At 37.2% G+C, this 9,592-nt stretch overlaps 1 long non-coding RNA gene across 1 annotated transcript; it reads right to left on the minus strand.

The window, feature by feature from the left end:
- Nucleotides 1–3,295: 3,295 nt before the first annotated feature.
- Nucleotides 3,296–5,084, minus strand: LOC130735440 (uncharacterized). The gene is made up of 5 exons (XR_009018453.1): nt 5,030–5,084; nt 4,742–4,807; nt 4,476–4,635; nt 4,216–4,356; nt 3,296–3,451 (listed from the first exon to the last, which is right to left on the minus strand). It is a non-coding gene; the product is annotated as an uncharacterized LOC130735440 (long non-coding RNA).
- Nucleotides 5,085–9,592: the final 4,508 nt, after the last annotated feature.

The following is a 9,592-nucleotide window of genomic DNA, read 5'->3' on the forward strand; positions in this document are numbered from 1 at the left end:
GATAATGACATGATCACCAACAACAACAACAACATCAATCCTACTTCGCCACAACCATCTCCAGTCACCACAATCCTCATTCAACAAACACCACCGGCTGTGCATACTGCACAAACCTCTGAAAAGGAACCCTTTCAGACAACTCTAGAATCAAGCTCTTCAAAGTCGACAAGGTTTGACACCATTCTTTCCCTTTTACAAGTGTGGAAGAGGCGTCCCAAGACGCTTGTGTCCTCTACTATCAAACGCAGACGCACGACCAAAGCCTCCAAAGTATGTTTCAAAGACCAAGCGCAATGAAAAAGCTCCAAATCACCAAGTTTCTGTGTCATGGAGAAAACCATCTGATGTGGGTTATATCTACACTCTTCAAGCCAGCAGAGTTCCTAATTGGGATGAATGGAAACTGTGCGCCACTGAAGGCTATGTGGGCACTGCACTGTTCTGCTTGCTTAATCAACTGACTGCCCTGACTGTCCTCTTGGGCAACTAGGTGTATATGCTCATGCCCACCGGCATACCTGAGTCGATACAATGTCCTGAGAAGTTCAAGATCATTAAGGGAAAATCACCACTTCATGAAGATGGTGAATGTTTTGTTGAACTTCCGCCAGAGAATGAACCTGCAGATGAACAGTCCAAGACCCCCACTGAGAACGTTGCATATGGTGAAGAAGAAGGAGATCAAGAAGTAAATAATGATGCGATGAATCAAGAACAACCTATGGCAAATCAATTTTTCAGCAGAGAGGACTTTGATAACTAGAGAGATCAAATGAATCAACTCTTCATGAACCTCTCTTCCAATATTGAGCAACTACTTAACCGTTTTGGCTAATGGCCAATTTCTATCTCCATCCTTATTTAAACAGTTTAAGCTTCTTATGTCTGTTTAACAATTGCACTTATGTTGCTATACATTTTGTTGCACTGTTTAACATGTTCTTATATGCTATGCTGCGATGTTTTAAGTCTATTATTGCGTGTCCTAACATGATAGTACAGGCTCTGATACCGCTTTTGGTAAACTTAATGTACGCTTTTTAATAATGCCAAAGGGGGAGAACATAGAAAAAGTATAGAGAGATCATTAAGTTTTTAGAACTTAAAGTTTTATTCAAACAATTGTTTTACTTAGGGGGGGTAAAACTAAGAAATGGAAGCTAAGCAGAACTTAAATGTTTTCTTTTTACAAACGATATTGAACTCAGGGAGAGTTTATGCTTTCTTTAGAAACCGTTTTCAACTACCCTCTATTATGTTTATTAAAAATTGTCATTATCAAAAAGGGAGAGATTGTTAAGTTCAAACACGTCATAATGTTTTTAAAATCTTATCTTGATCATAACAATTTTTGTAGAAGCACTTCCATTGTAAACTAAGCTTCTTAAATCATTTGAATTTCAGGAGAAATTCAATTTGCACGAAATGCTTCAACGTTCAAAAATCACAAAAAGAAAAAACGTCAGATCTCACAAGACTGTTTGGCAAGCAAACTAATCCAAGTCACATTTACTCTGACCGTCCAATGCTAACTCATCAGTCAGAAATTTGAAGACAAATATTGGGCGCCAAAGACAAAGTCAGATTGCAACCAATTGAATTTCATTCTAAAGAGATCACGTGAAGACTATGTTGCTTTTGCTAAAGGCACGCTGACCAACAAGGGAAAAGGACAAGTTGTCAACATCAAATTTCGCAATTGTCTCATGTCTGAAAAGTAGCCCAAGTCTATTGCCACCTACTAGCTGAAGCACATCACCTTTTAGGCTAAAGGATAGACTTGATTCTGAGCATGCATTCAATGAAGTTACCAACCGAAGCCATTTGAATCAACGGATGGATCTCATCTCTCACCGACTAGAACAATGGTTAGATCATGTCTCACAACGGCTACAACACTAGCAAGCAAGTATTTAAGGCACACATGAAGAATGAAGACCAAGAGAATTAACGCTGCAAGCACAAGAACTCAAAACATTCAATTCAACATTCTTCAAAGCATTCAAAGCTCAAAGCAAAAAATTCCCTAAGTGTCAAACCCAAGCCACTACTTCTGCAAACTAAAAAAGAGAACCTCATACCTTAAAAGAGTCAAACCTCTTCATTCGTTTCTCTCTTAGATCCAGAACTCTTGAGTGATCCAAAGTCAAATCTGAACCCAAACACTTAGAGTTCCAGTGCTTTAATTTCTCTACCTTTACTCTTGTACGAAGAGAAACCTTGTAGAGTTAAACGATCTTGAATAGATTGTAGGAGAAGTCCTAAACAATACTTATAGGAGAAGTCATGTAGAATACTTGGAGAAGTATGTGATAATACTTATGGGAGAAGTGTGTGATAATACTTGTGCGAGAAGTCCTTGAGAATACTTGTATTGGAGAAGTCCTTGAAACTTGCTAGTGAAAATCTTGGTGGTGGCGAAGTACTGGACGTAGCCCAATCGTTTAGGGTGAACCAGTATAAATCTCTATGTGCTGACCGTCTGCTTTACCTTGCTTATATTTCCGTTGCACTAAACGGTTTACGAAAAGTTTTACTAAACGTTTTCAAGAACTAATATTCCTTTCAAAACACTATGTTTTAAAAAGCAATTTTCAAGTACACAATTCAAACCCCCTTTCTTGTGTTATTTAGTTGCATCTCAGAGGAAGGGTTGGGGTTTGTTGGTCTGAATTGCATGCTTAGTGCCTGGAGCAATTGTTTAGTTTGGCAAGGAATTATGCCTATCCTTTGACTTGAGAGGATTGTCTATGTGAGGCATCGATAAATGACTAATTAGGTTAGAGCATCAATGAGAGACTCAGACCACTACTACAGAAAAGGCCTTTTGTCTCGGTTAAAACCGCCCATTCGTCACGGTTTAACCGTGACGATAGAAGGAGTGACAATTGCTCAATTGTCACGGTTATAGGCGGAACCGTGACAATTGACTCACCTGTTATCGCGGTTAGTAAATCGTAACCGTGACAATAGGTTCCTTCTATTGTCACGGTTACGTCCTTAACCGTGGCAATAGAGGCCATCTATTGCCACGGTTACGTACTTAACCGTGACAATAGATTCCACCTATTGTCACGGTTAACTACGTAACCGTGGCAATAGGTGGCCTCTATTGCCACGGTTTTAACCGTGACAATTGGTCATATTCTGCGAAATAGCTACAGATTTTTTGATTTTTTTTTCCTGGTCTGTGCATAAATTTTAGTACGTTTATATTGAAAAATAAATTGCATAAAATCACCAACATTCAGATATTCTAGCCAAATTACTCAAATATTCCAACCTTGAATAAGAAAACAATACTAATTGTTATTGAGAACATACTCTCACACACACACAAACACAAAATTCCTTTGTTCCAAGATGAATCACTTACATCATCATCATTGAGTTTACATGTCTCACTGAAGTATAAATAATTGCTAATACACTAGCAAAAGACCTTAACCTGGAAAATTGAGAATTGCACAAATAAGACCTTAACGAATGTTCAAGTTACCAAATGAAATGCAAAATAAGATCACGAACAAAAATTATGAATGCAAGGGAAACAGTAGGAGCTCTATTCTTCATGGTGGAAGGGAAAATTGAAATAGCCAAGAGATCTCTTTTTGCTTATTTATTGTCAGTCTGTCACTGATGGGGATTATATCTTTTTTTACTTTGTTTTTTTCTTTTTTAAAATATAAGGTGTATTTGAATGGCATTACATTCCACAACTCTTGTTAACACACACACACACACACAGCATATATTTGTAGCCAATACCACTTAAAGAGAGAAGATTTTGATTGTTCACTAATCTGTGTGTATGCATAAAAATTAAAGTGAATGTAGAGACCAAGGGGTAAATTCTTCTCTATCTTTTCCTCTCTCTAAATTCCAAGAGATGCATCTAAAGTGAAATCTTATCTTAGTTCCATTTCCTTGATCTTCCTAGTATTTCAACCCTTGTCCAATTTTTTTCCTGCCACTTTCTTCTAGGGTTCTGAAAAAGTTGGTTTCTATAAAATTGAGAGTTCAAATTCAAACATCAACCAATCTATGCTACATTTTGTTATCTTAGCTTAATATATGATTTGGACCATAAAATGAGCTTGCTAACATTACTAATTTCATAATTCAAAACAGCAACAGAGTACCACAATTACTTTCACTGGATGGCATTGGTTTGGTCATAATTGCACATAAGATATAGAATCTAATTCTAACCTTCATTCGGCGTTCTCGTAAAGCAAGTAAACCAGCTTCAGTACATATTACCTTTATATCAGCTCCAGAGAACTCATCTTTAGTCATAACAAATTCTTCTAAGTTGACATCATCAGCCAATGTCATCCTTGATGTGTGTATCTGAATTTAAGAATTAAAACATTAGTCATACCATCAAGCAGAATATGCACATTATGATATCACAGCAGCGAATCAGCAAAAGTAGCATCCGTGGTGCTGTTTTCACAAAACATGCTTACCTGGAAAATGCGTCTCCTTGTCTTGATATCAGGGAGAGGAAACTCAATCTTCCTGTCTATTCGACCAAGATGAATCACTTACATCATCATCATTGAGTTTACATGTCTCACTGAAGTACTTGCCCATGCAAACACCACAATTGATGCAGCTCTGCTCAACCTGGTAGTAGCAAAAATGAGCACAAGAAAGAATCAGGTTCAAAAGATTCTAAATGATGCAATGATACCACAATACACACCAAGCCACAAATTGGACAAATACTTACCACAAAATCTAGTTTTTTTCTTCTCCTTTTTAACTTCAAGCCAACAATTTCTCTAATCTTTATGACCTGCAAAAAGAAAAAGGTTCAGATATTGTTAAGACACACATTGTAAACCATGTTAAACTTCAATTTCTCTAAAGATCCATGTGGTGCTTGGCAAGAGATCAAGAATTGATAAAGCATATGCTGACAACAAACTATAACTATGAAAGAACATAAACTACATTAGACTGGCAGATTCATGCCAAGTTGCTAATGAATCATTGTCAACCCAAAACCAATGTTGACCTGTAAATATTTCAATGTCTGCTCCAAGCTCTAACTCTGATTTTCCCTTCAGTTGCAGGTAGATGAGTCAAAAAGTTAGAACTGACAAAATAATGTTGACAAAATAACCAAACATGCAATGAATTTGACAAAAATCAAAAGTGCATTTACCATTAGAAAGCAGCTTTTGCATTATGAAACCCTTTCTTCAATTCTGCAACTCTTTTCACACAAGCAGCCTTGGATTTCCAGAATTCCTTTCAGAATCGTCGCTTCTCTTCTCCCAGATCATGTTGTCCACCCTGTGTTGCACAATGAAGGCTGCATCGCTTCCCACTGTCCAGGTTTCCACACGGGATGCTTCGTCATCTGCTTCTTCAAACCTCAACGTCCTCTTCGCTCCACTCCTTCTTCTCCTTCTCCGCCACCGCCGCCATGTCGTTCCCCTCACCTTTGTGGTGCTCGGATTTCGCGAACCTGACGGCAGTGCGAAGCAACGACGAGTTCCTCGCTCTGCGGGTTCTGGATCGCCGCTGCAGGGGAGGCTTCAGGTCGTCGTCGACGGCAGGGGCATGTTCATCGGGGAAGGGGATGATGAGGACGCGGACGTCGCCGCCGGCGAGGGAGAGGTAAAGCTAGCCAAAGGGTTAGGGATTTGAAGGGTTACGATCGGAGGAAGAAGAGAGCAGCGGCGGTGGTAGATAGGGAACGGGTCGATGGAGAGTGAGAGATCGAGTGGGAGAGAGGGTTTAGGAAAAATTCTGAAAAAATTTGAAGAGTAAAGTTCTCTATTGTCACGGTCCATAAAAAAATTAATAAAATATTGTTACCTATTACCACGGTTCCTTTTATAACCGTGGTAATTGCTCTATTATCACGGTTCCGCCTATAACCGTGACAATAGAGGCGTGACAAAATGTCATTTCTGTAGTAGTGGACCTTTGTGAGGAGAATAGGTTTATTAAAACTGAATTAGTTAAGTAAGAACCCAAGGCATATTCATCATTGTATTTTCACACTTAAACCTTTGTTAGCTTGTTAACTAAGTGTCTCAACAATCAATCTTAAAACTGAATTTTATTCGCTTTCTGACTGTGAACTTAAAGCTTAAACTTAGTTTCGCATTCCAATTCCCTGATGTTCCAAATTTAAAACCGGGTGAATTCTGTGCACTTGCAGATCAACCAACATTCTCGCTCATGGTTGTAACCTCTGACGAATCAACACTAGACCGCTTGAGAGTGACAGACCAAAAGCTTAAAGTTGTACGAGTAAGATATGAACATACATACAAATATGCATGTAATGTCAAAATATAAAAGTTTTACGGGGGCAACTATAGCACATGTTATACATATAATGTGCACATACTATACAATGTAAAGGAAATGTAAAAGTTTTGTGGGGGAAACCTATTGTGAATGGATCCGCCCCTCCTTGGGATAGTCCATAATCATTAACTCCTAAGGCGTGGAAAGATTGCATCGACTCTATCTGTTTCTTTGATTACAGTCGGTTTAGGAGAAACAAGTACAAGAAATTGGGTCGCCCTATTTTATTATCTATTAGGTGGGAACCAGTCAAAAGTAACAAAGATCGGCGCAAAAATTTGAATTTCAAAATGGCATCTTCTCCGAAGAACCGTTCCTTTGCCTTCCAAGTATATGTTAGAAGTCTCACATAGGCTAAAGATAGAGCATAGATAGTCTTTATAAGGGTAGTGTAAATCTCAACTGAGCTAGTTTTTGTGGTTAAGTATAGACCTCCCAATTTCTAATATGGTATCAGAGTCTATCCTAGATCCATTTGTTGTTTTTTGTGGAGACATCCCATATTTGGGCCACCCGTTGTTGTTGATCCCACATTCCAGTTTATTCAGTCTTGGATGTGAGGGGGTGTGTTAGAATTCCCATATTGACCAAAGATAGAACATAGATAGCCTTTATAAAGGTAGTGCAAACCTCAACTTTTGAACTAGCTTTTGTAGTTGAGTATAGACCTCCCAATTTCTAATAATATACGTAGACGAGATCTACGATAACTCCGTTACCTTGATCTCGTTGATTCCCACATGAAGTGAGTGCATGAGAAACAAGGCTGATTACATAAGAAAGAGGAGAAGAAAAAGGTGTGTCTCATAGAACAAGGACAAAAAGAAAGTTTTTAATAGAGAAATAGTTGTTAGAGAAGTGTTGTTCATCATAGTTCAATGTGGCATGAGAAAAGTTTAACCGAGCCCCACAATGCGCATAATGTTCACAAAGTGAATTGTGATGACCAAGCTTAGAGAGAACTCCAAACTTAACCTGTATAATTCAAGTGAATCCCATTTCCTAAGTTCCCTTCGCTTATATATACATTAGGACTACAACTGTTGTGTAACCGCTCGTCACCACTGATATGATTTTATTTAAAAAAATATGTATTTTAACTTTTTAAAGCATCAGATAATGAATTATTTTTCTTCCTAGTTTTTAGCTATTATGTTAGTTATGACAACAAATCAATTTACCACAGTACCTGATGCACGTTCAATTCTGCTATAAAGAAAGTTACTAGAAAAAGTTTCAATGAAAAGAGAAGACACCTTAGGATGAGACACAAGTTTATTAGAAATTTGATATCTCATGGTGTTATTTCTCTTGATTTTTTCAGGTTAGAAAATAATCTTGTGACCGCTTACAAAAGGATGATATGTCAACAAGTACTTAAAACGTCAAGGGGAATAAGGGTAAACTCATAAAATAGTTGCAACAACACACACCCATCTACAACTGAATGGCGATCCCATGAAAAAAGTTCAAAGAGTAAGAACAAAGTTGTTTGCTGATTATGGTACACCAAATATATTTATATGATGGAATTGTTCCTTTTCTCATTCGTATGACATGGTGCACAAAGTCTAAACTATTTCAATTTTAAGGTTGAGGTCAAAATTACCTCTTAATGAACAAAATCACCCTTTGAGGGTTCACCTAGGGAGTGTGGAGGTGGGGCTTATCTCTAAGTGACACTCACAAAATAAGATACATGCGCAAAGTGGTAACGCGCAACCACTTATTAGAACTTTGATGAATAACCATATTGTATGTACTATGTTCTAAAGCTTGATCTTCGTGGATATGTCTCAAGACAATCGTGTCTCCATATTTTCTCAAATGCAGGTACATATACAATAAGTGTGGGGCTCAAACCCGGAAAGTTCCACATATTGAATATACAAAATTATGTGCTTTTTAGAAAGAGTTTAATGGATATTCACTGTTGGTGTAAAAAGGTTTATACTAACATCCAACCATTGTGTGCCACATAGGCTAAACTATTACATTTATCTTTTATTTAAATTAAATTAAAGTTGTATTTAATGATGTGCCGGAAAATAATTGGGTATCAGTGTAAAAAAAAAAATACACTGATAATGTATTTCCATTAAACTTTAGATTCAGATCTAAAATGTTTGTGATATTTTCTTTATTTTGGGTAAATTGAAAAGGTAAATTACACATTCCAGGGATCGATCCCTGTACCTTCTCCTCCTTAACCCATATATCTCTCAGCTCTTACCACTTGGACTATCCTTTGGGCTCACATGATATTTTTTTTTAATAATCATTTAATTTAAATATGTTTTTTGTTATAAAATATATGTATCCTACTTTTTTGAAGCATCAAATAGTGGGTTGTTTTGTTTCCTATTTCTTAGCTACTCTTTCAGCCGTTACAACAAATTCATTTACCACATTACCCGATACACGTTTAGCAAGTCTTGGTTACATGTTTTCCACACTTGGGTAAGGTTCAACAAGTTCTTATTAAAAAGGCGGTGAAAGTTTTTCATGATCTCCAACTTCAATTCGCTTATCTTATTCTCTTTTACTGTTTTTCTTCAGTTTTCAATAAAGAGCACATATTGTTGATCAAGTTTGGGGTCTTTCACTGCACACGATTGATCCGACGGGTTGACGTATTTTGGGAGAGCAGCGGATCAAAGTTCAACTCAACTAGTGTAGTGAGCGTTTTCTCTCCAAGGACAAGTATCTTGGTGTGATGATTATGTGTTTAACTCGTTCAACCATAATAATGTTAAGTTTAAACGTATATTCATATCGTTTGTCATATTTTAAATGATAAGAATTTCAATGGTACAAGTGCAATACTAAAAATTTCATATTTCACGAACACAATGACTAATCATCTATGCCCTACATTGTTATACCCAAGTCAAAAATTATTTATGCAAGACAGTTCAATCCATGACAAGATGTTTCAATTAACTGGTCAAATCTTATTGTCTAACTCATTCTGACCAATGGAGAAAAAGAAAGAAGATCGTCTAAGGAAAAGAGACTGTCTAAAGAAAGAACGAAGTCTAGTCTAAAAAGAATGTTGCGCACCATCTTCTAATTAGAAAAGATCTCAGACAACTTGGTGAAGAAGCTTCAAGGTAATGTCACGTGATCTGAGAAAGCACATTGACCAAAGCTAAAGTACAACGTTGTCATAATCATATTGCACAATCCTTACATCAACGGAGAAGTAAGGATCTATGTCACCTACTAGTTGACAAGCTACATCTTTATGGCA

This window comes from Lotus japonicus, chromosome 2 (assembly GCF_012489685.1).
Source record: "Lotus japonicus ecotype B-129 chromosome 2, LjGifu_v1.2".
NCBI lineage: Eukaryota > Viridiplantae > Streptophyta > Magnoliopsida > Fabales > Fabaceae > Lotus > Lotus japonicus.